We start from the raw sequence: 22760 nt of genomic DNA, 5'->3' as shown, positions 1-22760 counted from the left end.
AGGTAATGTTTTCTAGATTTCAAACTTTAATTGCAGGACTCAAAGTGCTGGATAAAGGCTACACAACTGCGGATCATGTCAAAAAGATTGTTAGAAGCTTGCCAAAGAAATGGAGACCCATGGTCACAGCTTTAAAGTTGTCAAAAGATATGAACAATATCAGCCTTGAGGAACTCGTCAGTTCACTCAGAAGCCACGAGATAGAACTGGAGGAAGATAGAACTCAGAAGCCACAATATTAGCCTTGAGTTATCTTTGTGGTAGAAGTTCACTCAAAAGAAGATCAAGTCTGTAGCACTAAAGTCCAGATCTGAAAGATGCAAACCAGATAGAAACAAAGCCTTCCAAGCTGAAGAGGAAGACAATGACGACTCTGAAAAGGAAGACTCTGACGGCGAAGAAGAAATATCCCTTTTAACCAGAAGAGTAAAACAACTATGGAGAAAAAGGAATAATAACTTCAGAAGACCAAGACCCAAGGGGGATCGCTCAGAATCAACTTCCAAAGGTAAGTCAAACAAAGATATAACATGCTATGAATGTAAGGAAACATGTCATTATAGAAATGAATGTCCCAAGTTGAAGAAAGAAATCTCTAGAAGAGATGATTTCAAGAAAAGTTCATTCAGAACTAAAAAGGGACTGATGGCCACCTGGGACGACAGTGGATTTGATTCATCCGAATCAGACTCTGAAGAACAGGCAAATGTTGCACTCATGGCTATCACTTCCAGAAATACATCAGATGAAGAATCTGACTTTGAAGAGGTATTTTCTGAAGTTTCTCGTCTGACCTTGAATCATGCCTTTCTGAAAATCTAACCTAATATCAGAAACTTAAACAAAAATTTAAGGCCTTAAAAGGAGTTTTTGAAAGAACAATTAAAGAATGTGATAAGCTTGAGATAACTGCTTCAGAACTAAAAGATGAAAATCAAACTTTGATAAAAGAAAGAGACTCCACAAATAAACAATGTTTAAAACTTTAAGAAGCACTATCTCAAGCCCCATAAACTTCTAACACAATGATATATGAATATGAAAAATCTTTTCCAAAGTTTCTGAAAAATGGGATAGAAAGGAGAAGAATGGCATCCATGATTTATGGAGTAAGTCAAAATAATAAAAGAGGAATAATGTATGTCCCCAGTGAAGATAAATCCTCCACAAATGACAAACCTAAATCTCCTTTTTCTTATCACTACACACATACACAAGCACAACGTTTTGATAATGCTAGAAAACCCAAAGTTCTAAGAAACTCTGGGAAAACTAATCATAAAGGACCCAAAAGATTCTGGATACCAAAGGATAAGATTGTTTATGTTGCAGATATCTTATGCAGCAGAGTTAAAACACCAATCATGGTACCTGAACTCTGGATGCTCGCGACACATGACAGGAAGAAAGCATATGTTCCAAAGCCTGGAACTTAAAGATGCTGGCTTCGTAGGTTTCGGAGGAAATCAGAAAGGAAGGATCAGAGGCTCCGGAACTATTGGTAATGGAACTCTTCCCTCTATATCTGATGTTCATTGTGTAGAAGGATTAATGCATAACTTGTTATCAATAAGTCAATTAAGTGATAACGGCTATGATGTAATCTTCAATCAAAAAACATGTAAAGCAATTAATTAGAACAATGGAACATTCCTATTCACTGGCAGGAGGCAAAACAATATTTACAAGATAAATCTTTCAGACCTAAAAGAAAAAAATGTAAAATGCCTTCTGTCTGTTCACGAAGAGCAATGGGTATGGCATAGACGCTTGGGCCACATTAGCATGAGAAAAATTTCTCAACTAAACAAACTCAAGTTAATCAGAGGTCTACCCAAGCTGAAGTATTCTTCAGATTCTCTGTGTGAGGCATGTCAGAAAGGGAAATTTTCCAAAACATATTTTAAAAAGAAAAATATTGTTTCCACCTTTAAGCCTCTGGAACTTCTTCATATTGACATGTTTGGGCCTGTTAAAACAGCATCAGTCAATGGAAAGAAATATGGACTAGTTATTATTGATGATTTTAGTCGATGGACATGGGTAAAATTCCTAAAGCACAAGAGTGAGTCTCACTCTATATTTACTAGCTTCTGTTCCAAAGTGCAAAACGAATTTGACTCTAAAATCATCAGAGTCAGAAGTGATCATGGTGGAGAATTTGAAAATAATTTTTTTGAAGAACTATTCGATTCTAATGGAATATCCCATGATTTCTCCTGTCTTAGAACTCCACAAAAAAATGGAGTTGTAGAAAGGAAGAATAGGACACTCCAAGAGATGGCCAGAACCATGACCAATGAAACAAATGTGGCTAAGCACTTTTGGGCTGAGGCAATAAATACAACATGTTATATTCAGAATAGAATCTCTATAAGACCTATTCTGTAAAAGACTCCCTATGAACTGTGCAAGGGAAGAAAACCCAACATTTCTTATTTCCATCCTTTTGGATGCTCTTGCTTTATTCTGAATACTAAAGAACATCTGAACAAGTTTGATTCAAAAGCACAAAGAGGTATTATGTTAGGATACTCAGAACATTCTAAAGGCTACAAAGTATACAACACATAAACCAAAATTGTGGAAGAATCAATCCATGTTAGATTTGATGATAAGCTTGACCCTGAAAAGTCAAAGCTAGTTGAGAAACTTGCAGATCTGGAGATTACTCTTGCAGGTTCTGACGAAAAGACCAAAGCACCAGAAGTATCTAATAAACAAAGTCCAGATGCAACAGAAGCCTCAACTATCCAGAAGAAATCAAGAAGCCTCCCTAACATCTCTGAAGATTTGATTCTGGGAAACAAGGACGAAAAACCTGTCAGAACTAGGTCAACATTCAAAGTATCTGAAGAAATCCCTCTAGGACTAGTATCTCTAATTGAGCCTACTTCTTGTGATGAGGCACTTCAAGACAACAACTGGGTTCTAGCCATGAAAGAAGAGCTAGATCAATTCTCAAAGAATGACGTCTGGGATCTTGTTCCAAAGCCTAAAGGAACTCACATTATTGGAACCAGATGGGTGTTCAGAAACAAACTGAACGAAAAAGGAGAAGTTGTCAGAAATAAAGCTCGAATGGTGGCACAAGGGTACAATCAACAAGAAGGCATTGACTACAATGAAACCTTTGCCCCAGTCGCCAGGTTAGAATCTATTCGTTTACTTGTTTCATTTACTATAAATCATTCTATCAAACTATATCAAATGGATGTCAAGAGTGCATTTCTTAATGGTTATATATCAGAAGAAGTTTATGTCAATCAACCTCCGAGTTTTGAAAACTCTAAATGTCCAGAACATGTCTTTAAACTCAAGAAATCACCGTACGGTTTAAAACAAGCTCCTAGAGCTTGGTATGATAGATTAAGTAACTTCCTTCTGGAACATGACTTTATTAGAGGAAAGGTTGACTCTACACTCTTCTGTAAAAACATTAGAAATGATCTCATGATATTCCATATATATGTTGATGACATTATTTTTGGTTTAGCTAACCCTTCTGTATGTCAAGAATTCTCTGAGCTAATGCGGGCAGAATTTGAAATGAGCTTAATGCAAGAACTAAAGTCTCAATATTATCCTCTCAAATGGAAGGGTTTGGTGTTTGGGATCAAATCTGGCGCGAAGGGGTCCTTAATTCTGAGCATATGGAGCTCTATTTATAGCTGGATCATGTGATATTTGCACCTTCCAAATGAGTTTCCAAAATTGGCAATGAGTGATGCATGTGTGCATGGGCGTGTACAGGCCCATGAGATCATTCCATTTGATCCATAATTGAGTGTGAACAAGTCTGAAATCAACATGGAGTGCAAGGCAAAAGTATATGGAAGTTTGAAGTTTGATCTTTGCCAAATGATGATGCAATGTTCCAGCCATGCGCAGCCCTAGCAAATCTTATCCAAAATGGATGAAATTGGACTTTTTGGAAAGGTTAGATCAAGAGGAACAACTTTCATGTTCAATACTTTTACATTTGGAGCTTGGAACATGAATAATTTTGAGGTGGAAGTTTGGAAATTTCAACATCTTGAAAAAATTTCTAAGTGTCAAGCCATATATCTCAATATTCCACCTTGCTTAACTTTTTATGTGAGCTTCAAATGAGAACAGGGTCTTCAGCAAAGTTGTATCTCTTTCAAAGACCTCCAACATGGTCACCAATTTCATGTCATTTGGATTTATAATGATAGAGTTATGCATTTTTGAAGTTTGGAAAAATCACTTATTCAATGGTATAGGTCAAAAGTGACCTATAATGTAACCTCATATCACATGCTCATAAAAGTTGAATTAGCTCTCACTCTAAACATACAAGTTGAAGTAGAAATCTTGAATTTAATTTTGCAACTTGGAAATCTTGCATCTCATAAAAATTGAGCAAGTTATGGCCTTGGGAAGTTGACTTTCAAATTAGGGTTTAGACAAAATGACCTATAATGTTTCAACATAGAAAATGATTTTACAAGAAAAACTAGCTCTAGGTCTCAACATGAAAGTTGTTTTTAATGTTATTTAGAGTAACTTTGCTCTTGGAATAATTTTCATATGGTGAATATTGTAGGAGATAGAGTCTAGGGAGACCCAGTTTTGATCAAATGAATTCATCTGGCCAACCACCATCAACCAACTTGCTAACCTTCAATTATTTGGACTTTCTTGGATCATGGTAGATAATATATGCATAATATGATGAATTTTGAAGTGTCCTTTGAGAAATTTGATCAATTAGTGAGATAGCTTGTTGGAGAAGTTACTCAAGATACCTAGTCAAACTAGGGTTGCAAGGCAAATCACCCTCAAACTCTTGAAGAAAACTTGATCAATACAACATGTAGGAATCAATGGAACTCATATATGATGCTCATAACCATTCTTGGATTAATTATGGTTGTGCTCTTTGTCATGAGGGTCCTAAACCCTAGATATGAACTTGATAGATCAATGGAGATCATGCCCTACCTACAAAAGAGTTAGGCAAATACAAAGATATATTTTTGGTATTTTGGTTAGTAAAATGATAATATACAAGTATGATACAATCACATGGTGCTTGGTGATCTCTCCCAAAACAAACCCAATGAAAGAGGGGTAAGGAGGATGCCAAGGTATGATCCCAATGCTAATGCTTATGATGAAATTGCATGAGGGATCTTAGGGTCAAAATTAGGGTCTTACAGCTGCCCCTATTTAAGGACATTCTAACTGAGGAGGCGAAGGTTAAAATCTTCATGTCGACTCAGTAGAATGGGCTTAAATAACAATATATAGAAACAAATTTTGGTCCCTAAGAGACCTCATGATGCATATGGAATGAATGTAAAAGTTAATGCTCTATGGGGAAATATTGCCACAAAGGAAAAGAAATCAGAGAGACTGAAAGTCGACAGGAGTATAACATACTCCGTAAGGAAAACTCATTGGGGAGACAAAGACTCTAGGGGAAAAAGGAGTTATGTGTAGGCCAGGCTACGACTTAAAACTACTGGGAGACTAGAGGAATTCCATACAAACATGGAAAGACTCAGCCGGGGAAACAACAACATCTGCAGGGGATACGAGTAAGTTAGGATAAAACTGAAATACTTGAATCATGCAGGGAAAAAAAATTTCACTAAGGAAATGCGCACTCAACTCGACTGGGGAAGAAATAAACTTCAACACAGGAGAAGCAGAAATCTATTATCTACTACCTGTTACTGGGTGAGGAGATAATAAAGATCTGACAGAGAGAACATCCGTCATCGGTTAAGATGAACATATTAAGGATGACTCGCTGAGAACCCACAGGAGGGTCTATTCATTACCAGTTACTGGGGAAGAATATCCTTGTTGGGGAAAACTGCAGGAAATAGGATTTACAACTACCAGTTACTGGGCAAAAGACCAAAGGATGAGAATATCCGTCATCGGTTAGGATGAACATATCAAGGATAAACTCAACAGGGAAGAAAATCCGTCATCGGTTAGGATGAACATATCAAGGATAAACTTGCCTGGGAAATGTCAATAAGGATACCCGTCATCGGTTAAGATGAACATATCAAGGATAAACCAACTGAACAAAAAGTAGGAATTATATCTATCGAATGCTGGATAGAAGACCATCAAAGAGAAAATACGTCACCGATTAGGATGAACATATCAAGGATAGACTCTGAGAGGGGAGAAAATAGGAATTACATCTATCAGTTACTGGATAGAATACCAAGAGAGAGAATATGTCATTGGTTAAAGTGAACATATCAAGGATTAACTCTGCGAATGGAACAAAAAACAGGATTTACAACTACCGGTTACTGGGTAGAAGACCATAAAGAGAAGGAAACCCGTCATCAGTTAGGATGAACATATCAAGGATTAACTCTCTAGGGAACAAGAATAGGGATTACAACTACCTTTTTACTGGGTAGAACACCAAAGGTGAGAATATCCGTCATCAGTTAGGATGAACATATCAAGGATAAACTCAGGCAGGGGAGAGAAAGATATCTGTCACCGGTTAGGGTGAACATATCAAGGATATACTTTCTGAGGAATAGATCCACTGGGGACTCTACTGAGAAGAAAAACAGAGGTACTTTTGTCGGGTATTGGGAAAGAAGTAACAAACTGCAAACTAAGAAGAGTATTACCAGTTAATAGGCAATAAACTCTTAGGAGACTCGAAGCATCTATCTAGGTAAGAGCTAGAAAGAAAAAACCAATCAAGACTCAACCCAATGAGGATATAACTCAAGGGGAGCGATTCCATCCAGATAAACAACTGGAAAGGAAACTGAAATAATAACCATCCACGAGGAAACAAACTCAGTGGGGAAGAGGAGAAAGGTTAAAGTCTTTTTGCCTAAGGGGCTGACGCTCTACAATTGAGGGAGGACAGACACCGAACTTTGTATGGGGATAAAGTACCGTCATACAGAGAATGAGAATTTCTAATCAAATATGATGATACAAATATGCATTTATGAAATTATATGAATGTATATGTATATGGATATATGATGATTATGCTGACAAAACAACCACAAAGGATACAAAGGTGTCGCAAAGAATTTGAATCATCGATACAATCCACGGTCAATCTCCAGAAGAGGGAGACAACTGTTGGATAATAGAGAAATCAACAAACCAAAGGCTCAAATCTAGTCGAGGGAGGAGATCTGCTGAGGAGAGGCAAAATTATCGAGTCTGCAAGGAATTTTAGGTCAACACCATATTAAATAGGAGACAACCATACAGAAGATAAACACAAAATAGCTGCTTAGAAACCAGGAGGAAACTCTGACTGGGAGCGAGCCGGATGGCGACTGGTGGGGAAACCAATGCGATCTAATGGGGAAAAGATCTTACTCCACTGAAGGTCAACCCTGTTGGGGAAATACAAAAACATTGTCGGGAAATAACACGCCGCAAGGTACTGAATCAACCAACTTAGTTGGAAAAAAGAATCGGAACTCCGCTAGGGAACAAATACTTCATAGGGGAACTGGATCAAACCAAACGACTAGGGATACTCGAATGGTCAACTGCTTGGGGAACCTCTGATGTTTCTCACTTAAGGACTTGCTACTCTTAAAGTGTTGTTGATACTTCCTTTTAATTGCTTTGAAAATTTCTTGTTTTTATATGTTTTAAGAAAAAGATTTTGATTAAAAAATTTAAAATTTCAAAATGATCATAATAAAATTTAAACTATTGGCTAAAGTAAATAAGAGTAGAAACAATTGGACAAAAGCTCAACTTTATTTAATGGGATGGTAGTCTGGAAATGACAAGACTCCATAGATTTTTACAAAGTTGAAAATGTTAATTTACATGAAAAAGGGTTACATTGAATACAAATGATCCTTAGTCCTTCTACCAACTCTTGATATTCACTGTGCTCTTGACCGCTGCTGGGATGATGAATCGATGTCAACCCTTGTGCTCAAAGTTCTCCAAAATTTGAAGATCAGCAGACTACAGTTACTTTCCATAATCCCTAATTTTTGCATAAGTTTCCCCAAGGTGGGGTACTCAACTTATCGGGATTTTTTTTTTCTGTTTTTATGTCTCTAATTTTTGTCTGGATCGCCCTTTCGAGTTTTCAATCCACCGAGACGCTCTTTTTTGCCTAAGCCACCCTTTCGGGTTTTCAACTTAGCGAGCTATTCTTTTCTTTTTTAGGCGAAGTATTTCTTGACTGCATCTGCGTTCACTAGACGAGTGAACTCTTCACCATCCATAGTTGTAAGAATCAAAGCACCGCCTGAAAAGGATCTCTTAACAACATATGGGCCTTCATAATTGGGAGTCCATTTTCCCCTAGAATCTGGTTTGAACGATAAAATCTTCTTGAGCACAAGGTCACCTTCTCTGAACACACGAGGTTTGACCTTCTTATCAAAAGCTTTCTTCATCCTCTACTGATATAACTGACCATGACACATGGCAGTCAATCTCTTCTCTGCAATCAAATTCAACTGGTCAAACATAGTCTGACACCACTCATCCTCAGCCAACTTGGCTTCCATGAGCACATGCAATGAAGGAATCTCAACCTCTACGGGGAGCACTGCTTCCATACCATACACAAGTGAGAAAGGGGTTGCCCCTGTTAAAATGCGGACAAATGTACAATACCCATGTAAAGCAAATGGGAGCATCTCATGCCAATCCTTGTACGTGACAACCATCTTCTGAATAATCTTCTTAATGGTCTTGTTCGCAGCTTCAACAACCCCATTCATCTTGGGTCTGTAGGGAGAAGAATTATGATGTGCAATCTTGAAGTCTTTGCAAAGAGCTTCCACCATATTGTTATTCAAGTTCGATCCATTATCAGTAATGACTTACTTGGCACACCATAACGGCATATGATCTGATTCTTGATAAACCTCACAATAACTTGCTTGGTTACATTTGCGTATGATGTCGCTTCAACCCATTTTGTGAAATAGTCAATTGCCACCAAAATTAAATGATGTCCATTCGAAGCTTTGGGCTCAATCATCCCAATCATATTAATCCCCCACATGGAAAAGGGCCATGGGGAAGAGATAACATTCAAAAGTGTCGGAGGAACATGAATCTTATCAGCATAAATTTGACACTTGTGGCACTTCTTCACAAATTTGCAATAGTCAAATTCCATTGTCAGCCAATAGTAACCTGCTCGCAACATCTTCTTCGCCATTGCATGTCCATTGGAATGAGTACCAAAGGAACCTTCATGCACTTCTGTCATCAACAAGTATGCGTCGTGTCTATCCACGCATCTGAGAAAAACCATGTCGAAGTTTCTCTTGTACAGTATATCACCATTCAAGTAGAAATTACCGGCTAATCTTCTCAAAGTCTTCTTATCTATCAAAGATGCCCCAAGCGGGTAAATCTGACTTTGGAGGAAACATTTGATGTCGTGATACCACGGCTTCTCATCTTTGATCTCTTCAACATCAAGCACATGAGCTGGCCTATCAAGACGCATCACAGACAAATTATGAACTTCATTCTAATACTTCACTATAATCATTGATGTCAACATTGCAAGAGAATCTGCCATCCGGTTCTCATCTTGAGGGATATGATTAAACTCAACCTTTGTAAAGAAAGTTGAAATCCTCCTCGCATAATCTCTATATGGTATTGAACTGGGTTGATTAGTCTCCAGTTCACCTTTGATCTGATTCACAACCAAAGCTGAGTCACCGAAGACATACAAACACTTGATTCTGAGATTCATGGCCTCTTCAAGCCCCATAATGCAAACTTCATATTCTGCCATGTTGTTTGTACATTTGAAATTCAATCTAGCTGTAAATGGTAGATGTGTGCCTTGAAGAGTAATGATCACTGCCCCAATTCCATTTCCATATTGATTAACAGCTCCATCAAATACCATGCCCCAACAGGAACCAGGTTCTGGCCCTTCTTCAAGCAATGGTTCATTACAATCTTTCATTTTCAAGTACAAAATCTCTTCATCAGGAAAATCATACTGCACTGACTGGTAATCTTCAATTGGTTGGTGAGCCAAATGGTCAGCCAAGATACTACCTTTGATCGCCTTCTGAGATCGGTATTCAATATCATACTCTGATAACAACATCTGCCAACGGGCAATTCTCCCAGTTAAAGCAGGCTTCTCAAATACATACTTGATCGGATCCATTTTGGATATCAACCAAGTGGTATGATTCAACATATACTGACGCAGACGCTTAGCAGCCCAAGCCAATGCGCAACAAGTTTTCTCAAGCATAGTATACCGAGTCTCACAGTCGGTGAACTTCTTACTGAGGTAGTAAATTGCAAATTCTTTCTTTCCAGTCTCATCTTGCTGACCAAGAACACAACTCATACTATCTTCAAGCACAATCAAATACATGATCAACGGTCTTTCTTCGACAGGTGGAGACAAAATCGGAGACTCAAGCATATATTCCTTGATACTGTCAAAAGCTTTCTGGCAGTCTTCGGTCCAATCACATGACTGATCTTTCCAAAGAAGCTTGAATATAGGCACACATGTGGCAGTCATATGGGAAATGAGTCTGGAAATATAATTCAAGCGGCCGAGAAAACCTCTGACTTGCTTCTCAATTTTGGGCGCAGGCATCTCTTGTATTTCTTTAACCTTGGCAAGATCAACTTCAATACCCTTATCGCTGACAATAAAGCTCAACAACTTACTAGAACGAACACCAAAAGTATACTTATTGGGATTCAAGCGGAGTTTATATTTCCTAAAATGCTAGAATAGCTTCAACAAATGCTCAACATGTTCCTCTTAATCAATTGATTTAGCAATCATGTCATAGACATAAACTTCAATCTCTTTATACATCATATCATAAAAAAGAGTAGTCATTGCTCTTTGGTAAGTTGCACCAGCATTCTTTAGACCGAAAGGCATCATTCTATAACAAAATGTTCCCCAAGGTGTAATGAATATGGTCTTCTCCATATCTTTGGGTGCCATCTTGATCTGGTTATATCCGGAAAATCCATCCATAAACGAAAAGACTTTGAATTTAGCAGTATTGTCTACCAACATATCAATGTGTGGCAGAGGGAAATCATCTTTCGGGATGAATTTATTCAACTCTCTATAATCGACACACATGCGAAATTTTCCATCTTTCTTCGGCACAAGCACAATATTGGCCACCCATTGCGGATACTCAGCGGTCACAAGGAAACCGACGTCAATCTGCTTCTGCACTTCCTTTTTTATCTTCACAGCCATATCAGGATGATTTCTTCTCAACTTCTGCTTCACTGAAGGGCATTCTGGCTTCAACGAAAATCTATGCTCCACAATCTCAGAATCCAAACCAGGCATGTATTGATAGGACCAAGCAATCACATCTGAATACTCTCGAAGAAGATCAATCAACCCCTTCTTGACATCTGAACACAGGCGAGACTCAATCTTAACCTCCTTCACATCATCCTCGGAAGCCAAGTTGACAAGCTCAATCTGCTCTTCAAACGACTGAATGGTCTTTTCGTCTTGCTCAAGAAGACGAGATAACTCATCACTCACTTCTACATCACTTTCCTCCTCGGCCTCAAACACATGGAATTCAAAATTTGGAGAAGGAGAAGGATCATTGTATTCAATGGGGTTAGAAACCAACCTGCATAATGATTTGATATTTTGATTTTAGAGAAGTGAATTTGTGACCAAATATTATGCATATGGATAATTATATATTTTATTTATGTTTTTTGTGATTACCATTTTTAGAATAAAGCAAAAAGTAAAAACAAACATCATAGATGTGGATGAATAGAATTAATTTTATTAATGATCAATTTGAAAATGCCTAACAATGTTCACTTCTCCCTTAGGCATAGGAGAAGGATTTTGAAAACATATAAAAGCAATTACTTAGATTGATGCAAAATAATAGGAACATCAACAGCAGTCCAATTGTTGCAAGCCTTTCCATGCATCACAAAATTGGTGCAGTCTTCCTCTTCGTCATCCTCTAGCACAACAGCTAAGTGTTGTTCATTGCCATGAATGAACCCTCCGATACGGAAGCTAAGTTGCATATCTTCAGACCTTGCGGTTGATGAACCTTTCTGGAACCCCAAACTGGTTCTGCCTTTATTGTCGGAGACCTCTACCATGTGCCCCCACTGATTAACATTGCCTTCTTCCACAATCTTCTTAGCATCTTTCAATGAGGACATAGGTGCCCCAACTCTCTTTTCAGTAGCAATAGAGAAGGCCTGGAACGGAATTCCAACCTCATCCTCAGCTTCAACATAAGAGAAACATGACAAATGGCTAACCAACAACGCCTTCTCTCCACCAACAATCACAAGCTTGCCATTTTTCACAAATTTGAGTTTCTGGTGCAATATGGAAGTAACAGCTTCTGCCTCATGAATCCATGACTTTCCCAACAATCAACTGTAGGCCAGGTGGATATCCATTACTTGAAAAGTAATTTGAAAATCACTCGGACCTATCTTAACTGGAAGGTCCACTTCACCAATAATTGTCTTGCGCGGACCGTCAAAGGCCTTGACGATTACACCATTATACCTCATAGGCGCTCCTTGATACGATAGCTTTAATAGAGTTGACTTCGGAAGCACATTCAGTGACGACCTGGTGTCAACAAGCACATTTGAAAAAGCATCCTCTTTGCAATTCATAGAAATGTGCAAAGCCAAGTTATGATTTCTGCCCTCCTCAGGGAGCTCTTCATCACAGAAGCTAAGATTATTGCAAGAAGTGATTTTAGCCACGATATGATCGAATTGGTCTACTGTAACATCATGTTCTACAAAAGATTATTCTAGAACTCTCTGTAGTGCTTCTCTGCGCGCTTCAGAATTCATGAGCAGAGACAACACTGAGATTTTTGAGGGGGTTTGGAGCAGTTGCTCCACCACATTAAACTTGCTTCTTTTAATTAACTGAAGTACCTCATCATTATCGTTAGCTTTCAAATTGCTGGATTCACCAAACTTACCCTTTGAAACACCAACTGGATCTTCAACAAGCACTTCCTCCTTCTTACTCACAACTGATTCTTCCTTATCCTTTGGGAACACCAGCCCAAACACACGACCACTACGGGTCACCTTGGTAACATCAACAATGCTCACCACAGAGCTAGTCATAGACAACGCAACCTCTTGACCACCTTCTATCATTGTAGCATTATACGGATACGGAACAACTTTATCAGATGAATACGGGACTGGGCCCACTAACCGTATTACCAACGGTGATACTGATCTATTGCTGACATTGTTACTATTGTTGTTGTCGTACTGGATCACCAATCTCTCTGGCTGCTTGAAAAGGGGCACTATGACATTCACATCGTCACCTACATGACAAAATTGAACAATTTCAATCATGCCCTCATCCATCAGTCGCTGGATGTCCTTTTTCACAACTTCACAACCCCTAGGGTTAACACTACAAACAGCACAACCATCATGGTCATGCTCACAATCACTTACCAAACAAACATCCTTATGCATTTGCACCAAGGACCTTCAGATAAAACACACATCAAAAACTTTAAACTCGCCAGGACAACCATCCACCATATTCACATAAGAGTTCCCATGGGTGGGCAACGGATTTGCTTTCACATTCGGTGCACGGTCCTCGAAGGACACCATTCCACTCTTCATCAGCTTTTGAACCTCATACTTGAGCGGATAGAAGTTCGCAATGTCATGTCTGGGTGCTCCTTGATGAAAAGCACAATGAAGCTCAGGCTTGTACCACCAAGGAAGTGGTTCTGGAATCTGCGGCGGGTTCCTCAGTTGGATCAGGTTCTTGAGAACCAAGGATGGATACAATTCTGCATAAGACATAGGAATGGAATCGAAAGAGACCTTCTTCCTCTCAAAGTTTTGTTGATGATGATTGTTGATATTGTTGTTGTTGTAGGTGTTTGCTCGTTGTTGCGGTTGTTGTTGTTGACGTTGTGGTTGTTGAAATGGTGTTGATTATTGATTAGAAAATACCGGGATAATGGAAGATACTTGATGGTGATGTTGATGGGATGTTGGATTCCTTCTGATCTGCGGCCTCCTCTGCCTCCCACTGCTTATTGCATTCGCTTCATTATCCTTCTTCTTGCTGAAACTACTGTTATACCTCTTACTTATCGATGCCTCATCTTTTGACAAACGTCCCTCTCGGACTCCTTCCTCAAGCCTCATCCCCATGTTTACCATCTCAGTAAAGTCACTGGGGGCACTAGCAATCATTCGTTCATAATAAAATGAACTCAGGGTCTTTAGAAAGATCGTTGTCATCTCTTTTTCCTCCAAAGAAGGAGTGATCTGGGCAGCCAATTTCCTCCATCTCTGTGAGTACTCTTTAAATGTATCCTTATCTTTATGAGACATAGACCTCAGTGTAAGACCCTAATTTTGACCCTAAGATCCCTCATGGCATCATATCATTGCTCAGTTCATTGCCTCAAGGATCACAGCATGTTTGGCTCCTTAACCCTAGGGTTGGGACTTGTGTGAGTGGTTTGAGACCACCAAGCATGCTTGTATTGTATATTATTTCTTTTCTTACTAACCAAAAGCACAAAAATATGTCACTAACTCTTTTTATTTTGAAGCTCAAGTGATCATGTGCTCCCATGCTCCTAGGAGGCTCCTAAGCCCAATGCAATGGTTAGATGAAGATGCGAAAAAGCATGACAATAGTCCACAAAGATCCTAATCATCATATATGTCTCCCAAGTATCTAAATTTGCCAATTTTATCAAGATAACCCAAGGGGCTTGAGGATTGTTTCCCAAGGAAACCCTAATTTCATTGTGCTTTGACTGTGTCTTGCTCATGAAGCAATCTCAACCTATGATCAAATTTAATCAAGGGAAGTTGTTTAATTCATTATTTTATGCATATATGAGCCTATTTGAGGATCCTCAATCATTCATTCATCAAGATTGGAAGTTTGGCCTTGAAAAGTTGACCAGTCAAGTCATCTAACTAAATTGAGATCCACTGAGATGTAACGTTTTATGTGTTTGTCAAATGAAGATGACCCCAAGATACAAAATGTTCTTAAGAACCATATGAAAAACTTTCATGTTCATCAAAATTTAATTTTAAACTTTTAAGGTCATAATTCATTTAAAAACATTATAGGTCATTTTGATTGAAACCCTAATTTTGGGTCAACTTACCAAGGGCATAACTTCCTTAATTTTTATGATTTTGAGGTGAGACAAAATGCATTGGAAAGCTTAAGATGTCTAATTTTAATGTTATGTCAGACAAAATTTCATAATCCTAAAATAGATACATGTTATAATACAAAACATTATAGGTCATCTTGGACCTAATTCATTGAATTTGAAAAAGTACCCAAATTCAAATGCCCATTACGTTTTCATGGAAAGTCCAAATGATGCAAAATTTGATTCTAAATTGATCATCCTGAAAAGATCTACAACTTTGATGTTGGAGGTTTTTCCATTTGATACTTGCATCATGAAAACATAGGGGTTTGAATAGGCTTGCTTATGGTGAAAATTTTCAAAGGTGACCTAAACATGTTTTGTACCTAAATTTTCACAGCCAATTTTCATTAATTTCCAAATGCCAAATGAATTTTTGCCCAACATGACTTTTGTTCCTTATTTTAAGGGCTTCCCAACCATTACTGACATTATTTTTTTGGGCTTACCATTGATGAGTTTCGAAGAGCTCTTCATTTATGTTCATTTTGACATTTCATGATGAAACTTAGTGTGCAAGCTAGTTCCCTCCAAATTACACGTCCAATTCCATTTGAAATGAACCCAACATGGTTTTGCATCCATCATTGGGCCTCACATGCGCCTGTACATGCCCATGCATCCAATTTCCAGTTGCCATGCACACGAGTGAAGCATGATGCACAGCCAATTTCAACTATAAATAAGCACTCCATCTCATTCATTTGGTAACCTTTCGGAGATCTAAAACGCTGCAACACTGAAACCATAGCCATACCAAAGGATTTTTTCAGAAATTTTTCTCACTTTCAAGCTTGAAATTCAACATCATTAGTTGATTTTCAAAGCTCAATTCCTTAGCATATCATCTCCACTGCATCCCTAGATTAAAGAGGATCCAAGATCTTGAAGATTTCGTGGGTTGAAGAGCTTCAGTTCAGAGGTATAACTTCAAACTTTTTGGATCTAGAACTTATAATTCAATGTGATATCCTTGTGTTTGTGTGGTTTTCTGAAGTCCTCACACTTGAGGCAAGCCAATGGTGGTTTCAATTTTCCATTTCGTGCACTTTCAGTTTGAACATCATGATCTTCCACTTTACACTTCTCTAAATATAGGAAGAGTGAGGAAGATCCATGGATACAGTGGTGATTTACACCACACGAGCTTCAATTTGATGTCCTCATTTTCCATTTTTGTTAAAAAGTTTTTCTCTGCAACTGGTGGCCGAAGATTGTTGGATCACCGGAGAAGATGGTGGTTTCCACCACCATCACCACGTGCATGCCTTCATGGCCCTTGGATCATGCTTCCACGTTTTAATCTTGATCATTCATGGTGTTTACTTGTTTTAATTCATTATGCCACGCGTTTGACTTGGTCACACCATGCGCCCTCACATCTGGATCCTTCATCAATGCCACGTCAATTAATGAATCTGATCCGGTGGCGCTGGATTTTCTATTATTTCTATTTTTCATTTTATTTTCAGTTAATTCCTTTTATTTTCAAAAATTCATAAAAAAATTATTTGAAGTCAGAAAAATATGAGACCAATTCCAAAACATTTCTTAAAAAATCTAGTTTCATATTGTGATTTTTAAATATTTTTGTGACTACATTTAATATTTTTTGTGAATTATTTGGTTTTTAATAGTTTTAATTCATTTAAAAATACTTTCTGATATTTGAAAAATCCAAAAATATTTTCCTAGCATTTATGGATCATGACAAATCAATGTAAAACAGTCTCATCAATTTCTTATTTGATTTGAGATTTATTTGAGATTTTAATCCATTTTGTGCTATTTTTGATTGTTTTTAATCGTTTTTAATTACTTTCTGATTTCAAAAATTGTTGAAAAAATTAGTCAAGGCTTGTTTGAATATGTTAGACCTATGAGAATTTAATTGGACTTGTTGAAGTTGATTTGAATTGAATTTGAGGTTTGACCTTATTTGTTTATTTTTTATTTGTATTTTATTTTAATTCAAAAAATACAAAGAAATTATTGTTGACTTGTAATCTTCATTTCTTTTCTGTTTGGTATTGATTGATGATGACTTGGTTTATATTTGATCAATTGAACTTGATACTTGTCTTCTTTTCCATTCCCTTTCATCTTCATCCCATTCTTTCCATCAATGGCCAATGAGTTAAGTTATTATGGTTGGTCTTGACAAATGAGAGGTTTAACCTTCTTTGATCCAAACCAAACTCAACTTGATCCATGATCAAGTGAGTTGTTTTGTGTCCAAGATAGGTTGCTTCTTGGTCAAGCAAATAACCTAAAGACAATACAAGGCCCTTCCCCTTTTTTTTGGCATGGCAAGTTTAAGGAGCTTGGCTTACTAGTCATGATCTCTAACTTGTGTTATTTGCCTATATTTTTATTGACCGGCCTCAGATAGGTGTGACTACTACATTAGTCCACTTACGATTGCTTAACATAGCGTTACATTGTCTTATGACAAGTTAACATAACTTCACAAATTACTAACTTTAATTTGAGCTTTTAGTTTCTTGTTATTTACTTTTAATGCCATTTATTTCTTGCTCATTTATTCATATTGATTTTTCCCTTTGCTCATTTGAGCATATATTTTATGTTTATGTCATTTTTCTTTTACTCATTTGAGCTCATTATTGTATATAAACATATTGTTATCTTGTGTTTGCTTTGTGTTTGTTTTGTGTGAACCAAAAATGCAAAAGGAGAAAGGACTTAGAATTAGGACTTACCTATGCTTAAAGGAGTTCAAGAGCAACTAGGCCTCATGCCTTTAGAATGCTAAATTTGTTGATGAGCAACTAGGCCTCATGCCTTTAGAATGCTAAATTTCAAAGTTGATCTCAAAGGACTTCTCATTAAAACTTATTCTTTGTCCATTCCCCTTATTGTGATGTGAACTTTTTGATGTTTTCTCTTGTGTGATAGGGATCCTACCTTGAAATTGTGAAAAGAGGACCATTGTCATGAGTAGCCAAGTTAAGAGAGACAAGCCAAATGGAGATCCTAGGAGCTTGAATCCAAATTGTTTGATTGCTTAATTGTGTGCTAAGTCCAAAAGAAAGGAGCATCTTGAATCATCTCCATGATTTCAAGAAAAGGAACTACAAGGGTTTATCTTTTCTCTCTTATCTTTGTATGCTTTAGGACTAGCCCTTCTCTTCTTCTCCCCATTCTAACCAAGCCAAAAATCTTTTTTCTAAACTTTGACTTTGTTTCAAAATAGAAACCTAGGCCTTAAGCCTTTGACTTTTAAAAACCATTTTCATCAATACTCATTGTGAATAAATCTTAATCCAACTTTGACTTTATTTTGTAAATAAATCTAACTTTTAAATAGAACTCATTTCAAGTTGTTTTGTGGTTCCAATGGCCACTCGTTAAAAAATTTCAAAAACTTTAGTCATAGGTTTGAGTTATTATAGTGGTTGATGTAAATCTCACCTCATCCTTAGTGATTGGATTATAAGTCTTCCATACTTATTATAGGGTTAACCCCTCACTAGTATGTTGAAGCCTTCCTCACATGGTGGATTGTTGGTTTAGGTTGAGTTTTCTCCCTTTGATAACAAAAGACCTTAAGGCTTTTGATCAAATCAATTCACCAATCTTTGAGATTTTTATCCCGAACTACGAGGTATTGATCCTACCTTTGTGATGGTACGTAGGCAATGGGTTCATCCATTCAAACAACAAAATTTGTAAATATAATCTATTCTCTTCTCATCCCCCCAATCTTTTGTACAAACCTTTTCACAAATACCAACCTACAACACATATTTGTAAAAAGGGTTCCCTTAGAATACTAAGGATGTTTTGGGTGCGTAAAACCTTCCCATTTCATAACCAACCCCCTTACCCATATCTCTGACATTTTTATTAGTTTTTTTAATTTAAAAAACTTCTTACTTGGCTTTTGTTCGCTTTTTAGCCTTTCCTTTGGACAAATAAAAGTGATGTGGCGACTCAAATTGTATGTTTACTTTTGGTTTAGTCAGTAAACCTAAAGGTAACGAAAACCCCGCTACAGAAAAGTGGCGACTCTGCTGGGGATTGATGTTTCTCTAGTGGGTTTAGCCTACTTTTTGCTTGTGTGTTGTATGTTTATATTTATTTGTGACATATTTTTGTGCAAATTTGGGATGACTGTATTGTTTGTAATGTATGAATTGCTTGATATATTAATTACTTGTATGCTTGGTGGTTTCTTGTGAAATGAGTTCTATACCCGAACTCGAGTGCACTTATGATAGGAGAATGGCATAGTCTTGTTGACTTGTGTGGAGTTATTCCTTAACAAGTTAACTTACAAGCCTATTCACTTGGTGGAGGTCTTATTGGGATCAATAATGTCACACGAGTAGTCGTGATTAGGCATTACTCTTTCCAATATAAACCTTAGAAGCCAAGGACCTTAGATACATAGCCCATCTTGGCCTATTTTAGGACGTAGTGCAAAGATCGTTCAAGTGTAAGATTTGATACGATCGTTATGCGATACTACACCCATAAGAGTCTCTCTTGAGAATATTTTTGGAATACGAGTAGTCGTTTTATCCGATAATATCCGAAAGATGGAATGATGACTATGGGAACCCTTTTAGAACATGATTGTTAGGTTTAACCATAGTACACTCCCTTTGGGTGATTCTTAACCGAGACTCTATGCTCGTGACTCTCAACAAACCCTTGATTCGTGGTCGATCCGCTCTCGTATATCCTCAATATCAATGGAACTTGGGTGTTGATAAGGTGTAAAGTATAATCCACCAAAATGGATGATTGATATTGACGACGACTTGAGTCATCCTGTGACCTTTGTGTGGTGTGACTTGCTTGATCCTTGAGTGTGTTTGTTGCATCCATGCATTCATGCATTCATTCGCATTCATGTCATCAACAATAAAGATTTTTCAAGGAACTTAAGAGGTCTATTTGCAAATTTTTAGACATGGATAAGCAAAGAAAGAATACGAAGAAGTACAATTTCAGAAAACCCAACTTGAAAGAGTTAAGGAGTTTGACATCTTATGTATTAGAGCCTTTGGAGTTCAAAGCTCGCCATGGGAAGCTTCTGTCTATTCTTTCTACTAAGGTGGATGAAGGTTTGATGAGGGTGTTGGTGCAGTTCTACGATCCTCTGTATCGGTGCTTCACTTTTCCGGATTTCTAGCTTTTGCCTACACTTGAAGAGTTTGCCTATCATATGGGTATACTTATTCTTGATCAGTTGTCGTTCAGTGGCTTGGAGAAGATTTCTTCTTCTTAAGAGATTGCTGACATGCTTCATATAAATGTATCTGATATTAGTGCCAATATGACTACCAAAGGTGGAATTCAAGGTCTCCCATCTGATTTTCTGATTGCCAAAGCTACTTTGTTTGGGAAGGCCATGAGTAAGGAAGCTTTTGAAGCCATATTTGTACTCCTCATCTATGGGCTAGTGTTATTCCCCAACATCGACAACTTTGTAGATGTGAACGCTATTAGGATTTTCTCTTCTCTTAATCTCGTTCCTACTCTGTTGGGTGACACTTATTTCTCTTTGCATATGAGGAATGCAAAGGGTGGTGGTTCCATTGTGTGTTGTTTGTCTCTGCTGCACAAGTGGTTTATTTTGCACTTGCCTCAGACGCTTGCCTTCAAGGAGAACAAGGGATGTCTACGGTGGTCCGCGAGACTTATGTCTCTCACTAATGATGTTGGTTCTAAGTGTTGGCAGCAATTTTGGTAAAACAAAGAGTGTTTACAAGATGTTGCGTGTGATGTCTTAACATAAGATATCTGTGTACCTGCTGGAGTTTAAATGGAAAACATAATTATGCAGGATTGTTTCAGAATGTCATACACCATGTCATGGCTTCAAATATTATGTACCTGCTAGAGTGTAAATGGAAAACATAATTATGCAGGATTGTTTCAGAATGTCATACACAATGTCATGGCATCTGATATGTTTGTACCTGCTGGAAATTATAAATGGAATTATGGAATTATGCAGGATTGTTCCAGGATGTCAGACCCGATGTCATGACATCCTGTACATAGAACATTCAGGGAGAATGTTATGTGTTTTGTGATTGCGCATTTAATGGCAATCTATGTATGATTGAAGATCTGATTTGCAGGCGCATTCAATCATTGATTACAACCTGATTTACTTATTTTCCAAGGAGATCTAACCAGCTGTCATGAGAAGATTTAATTGGAAAATAGTTTAGGGTTTTCAAGATGTCCAAGCCCAGCTGAAAGCTTCTATAAAAAGGGACTTGGAAAACCTGATTTGTACACAACCAATACTGAGCGAAATATTAAGAGAGTATAAGGGTTTGTGTCTTGTTTAGTCGTGAGACTTGTAAGCCATTCAAGTCATCAATAGATTATTGAATTGGTCTGATTTGTGGTTGTAATTTGTCACTCAAAGCTTTTAAGCAAGAGTGTGTGTCTACTTGATCAAAGTTGTTAAGCAAGATCAAGTGTGTGTCTACTTGATCAAAGCTGTTAAGCAAGATCAAGTGTGTGTCTACTTGATTGAAACTGTGAAGTAAATCAAGTGCATGTTATTGAAAAGTGTTTTCTTTTCACAAGGAATTGTTGTTTAAAATCACAGGTGTGGTTGTAGGGAAGTGAGTGGGTTCTCATATCTAAGAGTGCTTAGGTAGAAATTGCACGGGTAAAGATTAGGTGAGAAATACTGTAACTTGTTGAAGTGTACGGAGAGTCTTTGAACTGATTCTATTTTAGTGGATTTCCTTCCTGGCTTGGTAGCCCCCAGATGTAGGTGAGTTGGACCGAACTGGGTTAACAATTGCTTGTGTCTCTTGCATTACTATTCTCTATCTTTATCCTGTTTGCATTACTCAGATATTAGTGTCGTGACATTACCTTCGACATCTCATATCTGATACCAGAATTTCGATTGGTATCAGAGCAGGCATCCTGCTCTGGTTCTGGGTGAGATCTAGGGACAATACTTTCTGGTTCAATGGAGAGAGATGGAGGATTTGTTCACAGGCCACCAATTTTGGATGGATCTAACTATGACTATTGGAAACCTCGAATGGTAGCATTCTTAAAATCTCTGGATAATAAGGCTTGGAAGGCTGTGTTAACAGGCTGGGTACATCCAGTAATTACTAAGGAAGGAGAAGCCACAACTGACAAGAAGCCTGAAGAACAATGGTCCAAGGAGGAGGATGACCTAGCCCTTGGAAATTCTAAAGCATTGAATGCCATATTCAATGGAGTAGACAAGAACATCTTCAGGTTGGTAAACAACTGTGAAGTGGCTAAAGATGCTTGGGACATTCTCAAAACCAATCATGAAGTCACCTCTAGAGTTAAAATGTCTAGACTACAGCTGCTCACCTCCAAGTTTGAAAATTTAAGGATGAAAGAAGATGAAAATATACATGAATTTCATATGAGCATTTTTGAAATTGCTAATTCCTCAGGAGCCCTGGGAGAGAAGATGTCAGATGAGAAGCTGGTAAGGAAAATACTCAGATCACTCCCTAAGAGATTTGCTAT

This window comes from Lathyrus oleraceus, chromosome 1 (assembly GCF_024323335.1).
Source record: "Lathyrus oleraceus cultivar Zhongwan6 chromosome 1, CAAS_Psat_ZW6_1.0, whole genome shotgun sequence".
Classification (NCBI taxonomy): domain Eukaryota; kingdom Viridiplantae; phylum Streptophyta; class Magnoliopsida; order Fabales; family Fabaceae; genus Lathyrus; species Lathyrus oleraceus.
The sequence above is the reverse complement of the archived record's forward strand: the minus strand, read 5'-3'. Positions refer to the sequence as shown.